The sequence below is a fragment of the Ursus maritimus genome, unplaced genomic scaffold (assembly GCF_017311325.1).
Source record: "Ursus maritimus isolate PB19 unplaced genomic scaffold, ASM1731132v1 scaffold_7, whole genome shotgun sequence".
NCBI lineage: Eukaryota > Metazoa > Chordata > Mammalia > Carnivora > Ursidae > Ursus > Ursus maritimus.
Window position 1 is genome coordinate 41355632 of NW_024426885.1, and position 14902 is coordinate 41370533.

The 14902-nt window shown below is 38.9% G+C and overlaps 1 protein-coding gene across 1 annotated transcript in view; it reads right to left on the bottom strand.

Annotated features, from left to right (window-relative positions):
• The window catches only part of SHLD2 (shieldin complex subunit 2), a 76704-nt gene that overhangs the window by 60274 nt on the left and 1528 nt on the right, over positions 1 to 14902 (bottom strand). The window lies entirely within an intron of this gene.

Sequence of the window (14902 nt, forward strand, 5' to 3'; positions counted from 1 at the left end):
TAAAATCTGAGTGCAGCCATTCTATCTCCCCTCAGCAAACATACAGCATGGAAGTCATTCTTTGTTCACTATCGAGGTTCTTCACCCTCATATCAAAGTACCTCTTTTGAGGTGTCTGTCCTGTTCCTACCTCCCTCTCCTTGTTTCCTCCATCGACTGTCCTCTGGGTCATTCTCCCACATTCACCAAAGACTTTGGAACCTGGTTCAGAATCTTCCCACCCCTTGCTCTAGAACCATTCTGAGCAACTCACGTTCTGTGGTGCTGACTCCTGTTAACACCCTAGCTTTACACTTCCCTTATCTGCTCAACCCCAGTAACCTTCACTTTCTCTGCTTCAGTAACCCATTCCATAGCCAGCTCTCACATTCAGTCATAACCAGCAACTGCTCCTCTTAGTTAAGCTTCAATTTAACTTAATCTTAAATTCCAACATCCAGTCTCAACCACTTCATATCCCAACTGCCACTTTCTGGTTTCAGGTGTTCCCTGTTCAGCTTTGGCTCAATGACTCATCACTTCAAACACTGCCACTGCTGGAAACTCTTGCCTCCCTTTCTGCCACACTGGCCTGTTAAACCCAGACCAAGATCAATCCATTTGTTCAACTTGTCTGCTCAGACACTCAGGTTGCCGAGCCCTGAGGTGGGGGGGAAGATCACTCACACAACTACATATACCAGAGCCATGAAAAATGTGTCATTACAATTCTTCTAAGTAATCCTGCTAAGTTAGCCCTCTCATTTCCCCCAATAGCCTTCTCAAAATTCTCCCTTTCTCCTCAAACCTCCCCTACAATCACCATCTCCTTCCCCTATAATCTCAGCTAATGACTTTATCTCCCCCACCTCATTGGAAAAATTCACCAAGTGTACCGAGGCCCCAAATTCCTCATCTACGACCCAAACACTTCTTGGTTGACACCATCCCTCCTCCCATTATTCCCACATCAGTGCAAACTATATTCCTACTCCTACTCAAACCCTGTATCTTTACTCCATTCCCTCTAATCCTAAGGATAATGTTAAGTCAATATGTTAAGTCTCACATACCTCCTTCTTCCTGTATCAACTTCACCCTTTCTACTGACTTGCCTGTGAAGCATATCACTATGCTGATGTCTCTCTCATCTTGACGCAACATGCGCTCTACCTGCTATCCTTCAAGCTTCTGGAAAAGAATGTCTGCACTGCCTCCCCTCTCTTGCAACCGTTCACTCTTTGTCCTCAGCAATCTGGCTGTATCTCTACCACAGAGACTCCACTGACATTCTTCCGTTGAAGACAATCGATCAGCTCCTTGATCTCTGTCCTTATGTCAGTTGATAGTTGAGACATTTGACACTGTTGACCACTATTTCTTAAGACTTCTCAGTTTTCATTTAACAATATCTACTGGACACCTACTTTATGACAAGAACTGGGGATAAAATGATGAACAGGGCACAGTCAAGCCCTCAAGGAGCTTAGAGTTAAGTGGGGGAAGTTTCTATGATAATTCATACTCCTCTTTCAACCTTTCAGGTCACTCCTTCCTTTCTCTACTCAACGCTTAGAGACTGATACTCCCTCAGGACTCCTTTCTTTGTTCTTCTCACAACCATCCGGGGATTACCATGCGCACATTGCTTACTCACTGATGATGACAAAATATAGATCTCTAGCTTAGAAGTCTATCCCGAGCTCTGGACCCACTCACTCTCTGTGAAAAAATACTGGTACTTCAATATCTCCCTATCTTGATAGTAACCTCTGATGCATAAAAGTTTTGAATTTTGATGAAGTCAAATTTATCTATTTTTTTCTTTGTTTGTGCTTTTGGTATCATATTTAAGAAGCTGTTGCCTAATATAAGATCATGCATATTTACACCTACATTTTTTCTAAGAGTTTTATACTTTCAGCTTTTAGATTTAGGTCCTTAATCCATGGAAACCATAACTCTCAAAAGCTAAGAATTTCACTTGCAATATCTAAGGGTTTTTTAAATTCTAAGACCCTGGCTTTAAATACCACAAACCAAAGCAAGAAAACTTTGCTGGCAGAGTTTATACTGTAAACTACCACATACAGGAAGTGGCAAGTGATGGCGTAAGTGCAGTTCTCCCATAACAATCGAGAGGACATAAAAGGGGGGGAGGGGAAGGAATACAGAGAGAAAGATGAGGTAGAAAATAGTTAGCTAGAAGTTTGGAATTCTTGCCTCTTATCCCATCTGAGAAAGGGCGAGAAAAGTCTCTAGTATGTTTGTGGGGAAGCCCCAGAAGAGAAGATAACCATCTTTCCCTTTCCTAAGTTATGGTCCAGGGAACTGCAAGTATTTTAGCAAAACCTTGCACCTACCACTATATCAGTGTTAATAGCCAATGACATACCCAGACCAATTCCTGAAAAGTTGCCTCAGAGACCCAAGCACACCAGCACGGTGTAGAAACTATTAAGAAGTTTGCCTTGGGCCAGTGTGCCCAAAAGAGCCCAGAATTAAGGTGGGTCCAGCACACATAGACCTGTTGACCAGAGGTCATGGTAGTAGCAGGGACATCAGCCTCAGATGCAGCAGAGCAGACTATGCCATTCAAGACTAAGCCAGTCAAGGTACAGCTTAGCAATGGACAAGGACGAAGAGTGGCCCAAAGACAAGATGCCCCCTCCACAATGCCAGGAAAAATTATAAGGCTTCTCGACCAATACTCTCTACCCCAGAAAAAAAAAAGGCAAGAGCTATGTGGAAAAACAATTTTTCCAAAGGACTGATTATTTACCCAAGGGTCTGAGTGAACCCAGAATTAATGAAGTTAAACTAGAAGCTACTGACTTTATCCCAAATTGGCAAAATTGTCCTCTACTACTCAGTAGATATAAGAAGCTCCAGAGCGAAGGAAATTTTTGTTATACATCAGTTGGGCTTCCAGCTGTACAACAAGTAAAATGTAAAGCCCTCGTCACGTGATCTACCTCTCCAAGGGACAACATGCTGCACTAAACATGGACAACCATAATCACCCTGGTTTCCTCCTATTCCCAAAATATGCCAAGGTCTTTCCTGTATTAGAGATCTTCCACATGCTGTTTCCTTCACTCGTTCTCCCATGGGTCTTTAAACAGGTTGCTCCAATACAACCTTTAGCTTCAATTTAAATGTTTCTTCCTTGAAGAGGCCTTCTCTGACAACCTAAATAAAGTAGCACAGCACCTTATGATTTCCAGCTAGCACACTCCTCGAAACCTCACATGCCCACTAGAATAAAAGCTCTGTTCTCACCTGTCTTGTTCACCAACTACCCCAGTGTCTGGTCAATAATAGGGGGTCAATGAATAGTTCCTACAGGAATTAATGAATCAGAGTAAAGTGTGATAGACAAAATAAAATTTAAAATCTTTTGACAAATCCAAGTATTAAAGAATTTTAAAAATTAAAAGTAAAATCACCATATTTCCATTTGGAAATCAAAGTCAAATAAAAGAGCATACATGAATAAGTTTCCATTTCTATTTTTAAAACAATGCAATTACAGAGCCTTAGAAAATGGTTATATGAAATTACAGAGTAACTTTTCCAGGCTAAAGCCTCTTAAAACAGAAACATAAAACAGAAACAAATACAACAAACCATCAAGATGAGTTTCTTTGATGATGATGATGATGATAATAATAATAATAATAATAAAATTAGGTGCACAGGAATAAAACTGAGCCTACAAAAATTTTACTGAGGAATAAAAGAGACTGTCTGGGGGTGCCTGGGTGGTGCAGTCGTTAAGCGTCTGCCTTTGGCTCAGGGCATGATCCCAGCGTTCTGGGATCGAGCCCCGCATCAGCCTCCTCTGCTAGGAGCCTGCTTCTTCCTCTCTCACTCCCCCTGCTTGTGTTCCCTCTCTCGCTGGCTGTCTCTCTGTCAAATAAATAAATAAAATTAAAAAAAAAAAAAAAAAGACTGTCTGAACATATTGGGAGATGCTTCAAACTCTTTTCATGGTTAAACAATAATGTAAGATATCAATTCTCCTTACATGAATCTATAAACCTAATGCAACTCCAAGTAGAATACAAAAGGATGTATTTTTTAATGTTAATCATGATCAATATTAGACATACTTAAATAGGAATAATAATACAAGTTTCAGTTTTCCAAAATGAAGACCTAGATTCATGCCAACTCTTCTTATGAAAACATCTAAAAACACAAGGTGAAACATAAAAACCAAATTCTTTGCCACTAAGAGATAACAATATAGCAAGGAATTAGCCAACTGAAGCTATTAAGAGAAAACCAGGAATCTAGAGTAAGTTAGCATTGGAGCTGCTTTTGATCTGAGGGCATTTGATCATGAGGTTTGAAAATACACATTTTTGTTTGATGGTGTCATGGGGTACTAGAAACATAATTCAAAGACAGGATCCACACAAAATGATGAGCCTAATAAGAGAGTGTCCCCACAATAACCTGTAACTCTAAAGGGCAACACCCTCAGGTTAACAGTCATTAGAAAGTAAACCAATGTGCAGGGGCGCCTGGGTGGCACAGCGGTTAAGCGTCTGCCTTTGGCTCAGGGTGTGATCCCGGCGTTATGGGATCGAGCCCCACATCAGGCTCCTCCACTATGAGCCTGCTTCTTCCTCTCCCACTCTCCCTGCTTGTGTTCCCTCTCTCACTGGCTGTCTCTATCTCTGTCAAATAAATAAATAAAATCTTTAAAAAAAAAAAAAAGAAAGTAAACCAATGTGCAAAGTCTTATAACCAAGATTTGCATTGTTTGATGGTCCAGGAAACTGCAAACCTTGGATTAAGTGGCACCTTGCCTGACCTTGCGCACCTATGGAATGAAGCACAAAAAAATAAAAAGTTGGAAAACACAAAAAGAATAAGAAACACAGACGATAAAGTAAAGGAGGATAGAATTAGAGACAGTATAGGAAGAGGTAAACGTTCTAGAACCTGAAATTGCAAATGTACAACATTGCAAATGTTCTAGAACCTGAAAAGATCTCCATCTCTAGATTCAAAAATTGCAAAGAACAAACATCCAATAGAGGATATTGGTAAAGCCATTAAACCGGTCCAACAAAGAGACTCACTATCTGGTGAGCTGCTGCACCTAATCTCTTGCCATTTTTTCTGTCTCTCCCTCCCTCCCTAACAGACCCACAGACACACACACTCGGGCCACAGCGAACCACGACACAGTTACCTAACACAGACCATTCCGATCAGGCTTTTTTGGTTTAAATGGAAGACATTTCGACCAGTTCTGAAAGTAGGGCGAAGGATATTATAAAGAGACACATGGATTAGAAATAAAACTAAAACTGGAAAGCCATTTTTCTGACCAAGACACATCATGGGTTTCTGGCCAGCATTTAGACTGGACATGGCTGGATACTTGCCCAAAAGGCAGTCAGTCATCTGTAGCCTGAGGAACAGGAGATGAAGGTCACAGGGTACCAAACATGACCATCAAAAAGAGCTGGGAGCATAGCAGTGATCATGATTAAGATCAATGGTAGAGCTCCAGGTAATTCAGCAAAAAGCATGTTGGTCAACATGACAATTTGGCTGAAATGACAGTTAAAAATCTACCTGTGCCAATGTTAATTTCTTAATTTTGATACATGTATTGTGGCTATGTAAGATGTTATCATTAGGGAAAGATGGGTGAAGGGAACTCTGCAGCATCTTTGCACTTCTATGCATCTAAAATTCTTTCTAAAGATAAGTTATTTCAAAACAAATTATTATAAATAGAACTATTTCAAAATAAAAATAAAATTTAAAAAGTGGAAAAACTGAACACATCTAATCTAATCATTGTTTTTTTCAACAGTATCTTAAATACATCGAGTGCTTCTATGAGCCTAGATATATATTTTTAAGCATTATTCTTTCATATTTCTCATTTTTCAGGTCTTATCTTACTCTTCAAAATTCAAATTCAGGGGTGCCTGGGTGGCTTAGTCAGTTGGGCATCTGACTTTTGATTTTGCCTCATATCATGATCTCAGGGTGTGAAATCAAGCCCCACATCAGGATCCATGCTGGGTGTGGAGCCTGCTTAAGATTCTCTCTCTGCCTCCCTTCCTTCTGCCCCTCCCCCCTCCTCACTTGTGCTCTCTCTCTCTAAAAAAAAATAAAACAAAATAAAATTCAAAGTCATTTTTTGCCAGTTAACTGTTTTAACTGATAACTATAGAGAAAAATTAGGAAAATGTAGATGTTCCATAATGAGAACCAGTATGAAAAAATAGTAATGTGGATTAGAAATAACATGAGTCTGCAGAAATAGACTAGGAACAAATCTAAGCATCCCTTGTTGTCCCATCTGTTCTGTTTCTGAGCTCAGACAGCAAGAGTTGGGTCAGCGAGGAATACCTGTAGTTGAAAATGCACAGTCATCGCAGGCTGATGGGGCGGGCTTTCTGCTATTCTCATTCACACACTTTTTAATTTTTCTCTAAGAAAATGTTAAAATAAATGAAAACCATAAGAGGCAAGGAACTGGAATTTCTCAGGGTTCAGGTTTTTTAGCTTTTTCCCATTTAAATTTTTTCTGGTTAATTTAAAACCAATTGTGATTGCTTCTCTAATGTTTCCTTCACCTTTTTTTTGGTGTTTGTATTGTATAATGAAAGAGGCAAGAGAGAATGTCAATTACAGAAGATAGCCAAAGTCTATAATTCTTTATAATACTTATTAAAATATACCAAATAATTGTTATTCAAAAATAATTCCATTTTATATCTGACCTAGAAAAAACACATGAGGGTAGGGATACATACTTGCTTTAATTTGAGCCTCTCATCACAACTGCCCTTGTTCTGGTAGTCCTGACACCTCTTCTCTCTCTGTAATAGTACCCTCCTACCGACATACTGCTCTTCATTGATACTTCATTTTTTTTTTTTAATAGCTGATCAGAACTTTCACTGTGGCTGGCTGGTGATTCTAGAATCTAAGAATCCCTTTGTGTTTCATTGGTTTTAGACGGCCCTCCAGGAATACAACTATAAAGATTCTATCTTTGACAAGAAAACTGTGGAGGGCAAATATATGTAAAGGGCACTTTTACGTATCTGCCCCATGCATCTTCAAAATAGTCTTACGTCGGGGCACCTGGGTGGCTCTGTCCATCCCGTAGGACTCTTGCTTTAGGGTTTGGGGTCTCAGGGTCATGGGACCACCCCCCAACCCCCACCCCCACCTCCACCCCCCTTCCCCCGGGGGCATGGAGCCTGCTTGGGATTCTCTCTCTGCCTCCGCCCCTCCACCCCCCACCAAGCCCCCCCTGTGCATTCACAAGCTCCTTCTTGCTCTGTCTCAAAAAAAGTAGTCTTACACCAAACCGTGCTTCTGATACTAGGTACGATAACACAGAGACTCCAATGAGAGAGACTGTCACACTTCCCCTTAGCACAAACAAAAGAACTTCTAATTTCAACAAAAAGACCACAGATTAGCCCTCCTGTTGATTTAACTCATTTGCTTGTGTGTTACACCATTGACAATAAATTGCTGGTGGCAGCTTAATCTGAAGATCCAACTAAATCATTTGAGTGTTTGATATGTCTTTATAATTCCCAGACTTGCCCCCAGAAGTTGAGGATGGGTTTCCAGTTTCTGTTCTGTTCTCTTGTCTGGCAATAGAGTAAACACCGTAGCATGTAGATACTGCCTTATAAGCTGTCAGTGCCGCCTCCCCATGTGCCGACCCCCGCCGCCGCCAAAAAAAGGCATATTCTTAAAACTACAATCATTATATAAAATCTCAGGGGAACCAGACTCAGCAAATGTCTCAGAGTAGAAAACATGAAACGTAATGATAGTTTCAAAGGGAACTAGACTCTGTAGATTTCTTGACGTAGACAACATGAAACCACAAGCATAATTCCCACCGTTATATTTAAGAATGTTTCATCCCTCTTAAACTGTGCTTATATTATTCTACAAGAATATATTATCACAATAAGAGAACACAGAGCAGGGATACCTGGGTGGTTCAGTGGGTTAAGCATCTGCCTGTAGCTCAGGTCATGATCCCAGGGTCCTGGGATCAAGTCCTACCTCGGCTCCTTGCTCAGCAGGGAATCTGCTTCTCCCTCTCCCTCTGCCTGCAGCTCCCCTTGCTTGTGCACTCTCTCTTTCTCTCTCTCTCTGACAAATAAATAAATAAAATCTTAAAAAAAGAGAGAGCACAGAGCAGGTCAGTTATTTTCTGTGGCAAATCCAGCAAACACGGGTGGTTTCACAATTATTCCTCCTGCTCTTTCTCCTTTCTGTCAAGCGCCTGTATTTTAGAAGTTCAAAGCGTCAGAAAACCCTCCTTCCGGACTCCTTTACAGCAAGGGGCACGGCAAAGAACCCATTCCTAGCTACTGAGGCCCACCTAAAAGAGCTGAGGCTGGCTGGCAGGCCTTTGGAGAAGGTTTTCTTTACCAACAAAGAAATGCATATGGGAGGAAACTGCTGTTCTTCCACATAGCACTTAGTTGTGCCTGGATGTGACCCCTGGAACTGATGTAGCAATCTTCTGAAAGAGGAAAGATACCACCAACTTGCTGAATGTAACAGAGAAAAGTTCTCGGTTCCCTGATAGTATCACTGAGCCCTATACCAACAACGGGAATAGCCTTGCCTCGAGGCTTATTGTTAGATAATAGTTATCTCATTTAGTTTGTACCTTTAGTCTAAGCCACTTTTATTTGGATATTGTTGCTTAAGGGCCAAAACATCCCAACTAATAGAGCTAGCAAATATCTGTTCACTTCAAGATCAGGGAGTTAGGCCACTGCTACTTAGCTGACCGCAGCCACTACCAGCATCTCTGCCTTGATCCGTTCTGCCTCATTCATGGTTTTTTGTTCTACCTTTCACCAAGACCAGACTCAATGTAATTACACTCACATCCGTGCTTCATGATAAAGTCAGTTTCTTCGCAACTTTTCCGTGACCTTCAACAAGAAAGTACTTTTTGCTTTTCGAGCGCACAAATGTGCCTCCATTTTTAGCTTACACTTTCTTACTATTCAAACTCCAATCCCATATTAAGATCACAAGTGATCTGAAATATCAAAAAAGTGGGGGGGGGGTGCTTGGATGCCTCAGTTGGTTAAGTATCCAACTCTTGTTTTCTTTGGCTCAGGTCACGATCTCAAGGTCATAAAATCGAGCTCCACGTGGGGCTCCGTGCTCAGTGGGGAGTCTGCTTGAAATTCTCTCTCTCCTTCTGCCCCTCCCACTGCTCTCTTCTCTCTAAAATAAATAAAGTCTTTAAAATTTCCAAAAAGGAAATGTGAAAGCTAGAATAAAGATCTGATTTTATAAAGAGTCATCTACGTAGATCAATAAAGGGAGCTGGATGGTGAGGCACCTGGAATGATGAGTAATTGAATGCACTATCCATTTTACATATAAGGAAAACAAAAGATCTCAATTAAAAAACAAAGAAAAAGAGACATAATGAATTACACACAGGTGAGTTCAGAATCCCACCTAGTACAGTTAATTTTTAAGAGACCTCCTTTGTTTCCTGCGTACTATGCTTAAAGAGATAAAAGTTTCTACAATGAGTTTTCACATTTACTCACAACACGGAAAGAACCCTTAAGCAAGAGTTGATAAAAACCTTTGTTGAACATTATTCAGCAACAGAGTAAAATGAAAACTTAACCAAACTATACAAGTAGATATAAGTGACATGTAATTTATTAGGAAAAAATAGTTTTTAAAAGGAAAAAGCTACAAACCCTGAAAATTCCAGAACCTTTTCTTGGATATAGTTTGTTTTTTACTTACTAAAAAAAAAAAAAAAAAGTGCTCACTAAAGGGGACAAAAAAATGAAAATTACAAACTTTTCTGAAAACCAGAAACAAAACTATTAGAAAAAAATTTCCTGAAAATTACAGCACAAAGGCTTGAAAAATAATCCATGATGCACCAAAATTACCAATACTGGGGAAAAACAAAAAAAGGAACTAGGGGATATTAATTTTTCAACCATTTTGCTATTTGTTTTTTGTTTTTATTTTTGTTCTTAATTAATTTATTTATTTGAAGTGGGGGCAGAGGGCAAGGGAGAGACAGAATCCCAACCAGACTTCCTGCTGAGCAAGGAACCCAACGCGGGCCTGATCCCAGGACCCTGAGATCACAGCCTGAACCAAAATCAAGAGCGAGATGCTTAACCAACTGAACCACCCAGGCAACCCTCAACCAAATTTCTGTTTAAACCAAACTGTGTACAATGATCAAATTGCTTTTAACCAAAGTGTATGGTATCTTACACTCTCATGTCATGTTCTCATTTACCTTCAGGCCTTTGCGTATGGTGCTGCCTTAGTACAAGATTCTCCTCTCTCCCCACACTCAACTGGCTGATTAATGAAGTACTAATAAGCTCTTGTGAACTAAAACCTACTGACACATATGGATCAGGTGCCTGGGTGGCTCAGTCATTAAGCGTCTGCCTTCGGCTGGGGTCATGGTCCTGGGGTCCTGAGACTGAGTCTCAGATCAGGCTTCCTGCTCAGCAGGAAGCCTGCTTCTCCCTCTCCCACTCCCCCTGCTTGTGTTCCCTCTCTCACCGTATCTCTGTCAAATAAATAAATAAATAAATAAATAAGAAAAGAAGGACAGAAAGAAAAGAAAAGAGAAAAGAAGAGAAAAGAAAAGAAAAAGAAACGAAACGAAACGAAACGAAACGAAACGAAACGAAACGAAACGAAACGAAACAAAACACAGAGATGCCTGGCTGGCTCTGTAAGTAGAGCATGCAACTCTTGATCTCCAGGTCATGAGTTCAAGCCCCAAAATGGGCATGGAGTGTACTTAAAAATAAATAAATAAAATAAAATGTTGCACAAATAAAATCTATTAAGGGGTGCCTTGGTGGCTCAGTCAGTTGAGCGTCTGCCTTCAGCTCAGGTCATGATCCCAGGGTCCTGGGATCGAGTCCCACATCAGGCTCCCTGCTCAGCAGGAACCCGCTTCTCCCTCTCCTCCCTGCTTGTGCTCTCTCTCGCTGTCTCTGTCACTATCTGTCTCTCTGTGTCTCAAAAAAATAAATAAAATCTTAAAAAAAAAACCAAGCAAACAAAAAAACAAATAAAATCTATTAAAAAAACTATTAAAATGAGAAAAATGGTGACCTAATAAAAGAAATATCAAGATTCTTAGTTCCTTGTTTAGAAGCCCTTATTTAAAAAGCTAAATATTTGACTTGTCTACATTGAGTAACAAATGATGTCAAATGAGAACGAAACAACTTTATAGGAAAATAAAATTTGACCACTATTAAATTCTTCCTAAGTTCAAATTCACTACTCATACTTGAGAAGTATCTCATCCTGAGATGAAAGCCTGAAAACTGATGTTCTATGTAACATAGGTTATTCACTGTAGCACTGCTGTAACTTCAAGGTATTGGAAGCAATTTATATGTCCATCAATGAGGGACTGGCAAAAATAATTATGGCACACACATACAATGAAATACTGCAAATAACCAAAAAAAAAAAAAAATGAGCCATTAGGCAGTAGAATAAAACACATCTATTGGAAAGGAAGAAGTAAAACTATCTCCCTTTTGCAGATGATCTTGTATATAGAAAATTTTAAGAAATCCACTAAAATAATTATGAAAACTAATAAATGAGTTCAGTAAGGTTAAAACATAAGAGATCAATATACAATGATCAATTCTATTTCTGTAAGGTGAAAAGAAGAACTTAAGAAGGAAGTTAAGGAAACAAATCCAATTATAATAGCATCAAAAGGAATAAAAGGCTCAGTAATAAACTTGTTTTTGAAGACCTATTTATTTATTTGAGAGAGAGAGAGCGAGAGAGTGTACACGCATGAGCAGGGCAGGGAGGGGCAGAGGGAGAGAGAGAGAATCTCAAACAGACTCCCCACTGAGTGCAGAGCCCAGCATGGGCTCGATATCACCACCCCAAGATCATGACCTGCCATTATGACCTGAGCTAAAATCAAGAGTTAGACACTTAACCAACTGAGCCACCCAAGCACCCCTCAGTATTACACCTAATGAAAGAAGTACAGAACTTCTATTCTGAAAAGACAACGTTGCTGAGAGCAATTTTTAAAGACCTAAACAAATGAAAAAACATCTTATGTTCATGAGTCAGAGATGAGGTATCATTAAAATGGTGCTCCCCAAATTGATTCAACCCAATTCCAATCAAAATTCCAGCCAGAGTCTGTGTAGAAATTAACTACTTGACCCTAAAATTCATATGAAAAGTCAAGGGACTCAGAATAACTAAACAATCTTGAAAAAGAACAAAGTTTGAGGACTCACACTTCCCAATTTCAAAATCTATTACAGAACTACAGTAATCAAAGTAGCGTGGTACTAGCGTAAAGAGAGACATGTGAGCAAGTGCAAAAGAACTCTAGAGTCCAGAAATAAATCCTCACATTTAGGTCAATTAATTTTCGAAAGAGTGTGAAAACAATTAAATGGGAAAAGAAATAGCCTTTTGAACAAATGGATATCCACAGGCAGAAGAAAGAAACTGGATTCCTTCCTCATTCCAGATACAAAAATCAACTCAAAATCCATTTTGAGACCTAAAACATAAAAGAACTAAATGTAAAAAGACTAAATGTAAAAGCTAACACTATAAAACTCTTAGAAGAAAACACATGTGTAAATCTTCATGACCTCCAATTAGACAATGATTTCTTAGACATGATACCAAAAGCACAAGCAACAAAACATTTATAAATTGGATATCAAAATTTAAAATTTTTGTGCTTCAAAAGATACCACCAAAAAAGCGAATAGACAACAACAGAATAGCAGAAAACACTTGCAAATCATGTATCTGATAAAGGATTTGTAATTAGAATATGTAAAGAACTGTTACAACTCAACAATAAAGAGAAGAAATAATCCAATTTAGAAATGGGAAAAGGAGGGGCACTGGGTGGCTCAGTCAGTCAAGCATCCCACTCTTGATTTCAGCTCAGGTCATGATCTGGGGGGGGGGGTCTCGAAATCGAACTCCGCGTTAGGCTCAGCACAGAATCTGCTTGTCCCTCTCCCTCTGCTCCTCCCTGCACTCACTCTCTCTCTCTCTCAAATAAATAATTAAATAAAATCTTTTTTAAAAAATAGGAAAAGGAAATGAATAGACATTTCTCCAAGAAAAGATACACAAATGGTCAATGAGCACATGAAAAGATGTTCAGTATCATTAGCCACCAAGGAAATGCAAATCAAAACCAAAATAAGCTACCACTTCACCCCAGACAATAACATATGTTGGGGAGGATGCAGAGAAATGGCATCCCTCATACACTGCTGGTAAGAATTAAAATGGTGGTGCAGCTCTGTAGAAAACAGTTTGGCAGTTTCTCAAGGTTAAAAAACTTTTTTTTTCCCACAAGGTTAAACAGCAATTCCATTCCTAGGTATATACCCAAGAGGACTGAACATGTATGTCCACACAAAAACTTGTACAAGAATGTTCAGAATAGCATTATTCACAACAGCCAAAAAGTGAAAATAACTCAAATGTCCATGATGAATGGATTAAAAAACGTGACAGAGCCATACAATAAATACTACTTAGCCATAGAAAGAAATGAAATACTAATCCACGCTACAACATAGATGAATCTTTACATTATCCTAAGTGAAAGAAGCCAGTCACAAAGGGCCATGTATTATATCATTCCACTTAAATGAAATGTCCAGAAAAGACAAATATAAACAGACACAAGGTACAAAATATGTATTACTTTGTCAAATCATTTTTTTTAAAGACTATGGTGTTCTTCTATTTTTATGCTATGTCTTTCTAAATCCTAAAATTCTTCTTCTGAAGTATTTTTAAAAGCACTTGAAGACATAAAAGCATGCAATGGATCAAAGAGAAATGACCTGGAATTTTAAAACAGCTAAGGAAAACCCATAAATGTCAAAGGCAGAAAACTGATTTGTCTTTGTTGCATGGTATCAAATGACCAAAATTCCCTTCAGTTAAATTCTGGCTTCCTTTTGAAATGGAAATTACTGATAAACTTTACTTTGCAAAATAACTCTATATTTTATAAAGCAATCATCCATGTAATGTATAGAATTGTTGAATCGCTATACTGTACACCTGAAACTAATATAACACTGTATGCTAACTACACTGGAAATTAAAATGAAATAAATCATCAACGTAAAGCTGAAACTCATTAGACCTTACATCACAGGAGTTTAAACTAAATGCAACGAATACTTAAACTATTTCTTGGAATAGTAGCAATAGAATAATTTTGGAGTCAAATACACAGGTTTGAATCTCAGTCTGCTATTTACCAGCTAGATGACCAGCAACAATTTACTTGGTCTTCATAAGCTTCAGTTCTCTCTTCCATTAAATCAGGAATTATAATACCTACTTTAGTTTAAAAAGAAATACTCCAACTACTTACTAAATGGGGGGAGGGAGAGTAGTGTTTGGAAAATTTCACTCTTTTTTTTAGACTTATCTGTAACATTTGGGGGTACCTGGGTGGCCCAGTTGGTTAATCAGCTGCCTTCAGTTCAGGTCATCATCCCAGGGTCATGGGATCGAGCTCCACATCGGGCTCCCAGATCAGCTGGGAGTCTGCTTCTCCCTCTGCCCCTCTCCCCACTCCTGTTTTTTCTCTCTCTCTCAGATAAATAAGTAAAATCTTAAAAAAAAAAAAATCAGACCCCCCCCAAAAAAACCCTTATCTGTACCATCTGAAATTTTTTACAACTTATATATAATTTTAAAACATAATGATTTAAAAAATAAAAGCATCTACTTTTTGGGTTCTTATGGAGTCATTTTGTTAGACATTTATAAATAGGAGACTTTCAGTTAAAAATAATTTCCTCACTACTTCCATAGCCTTTACAACTTT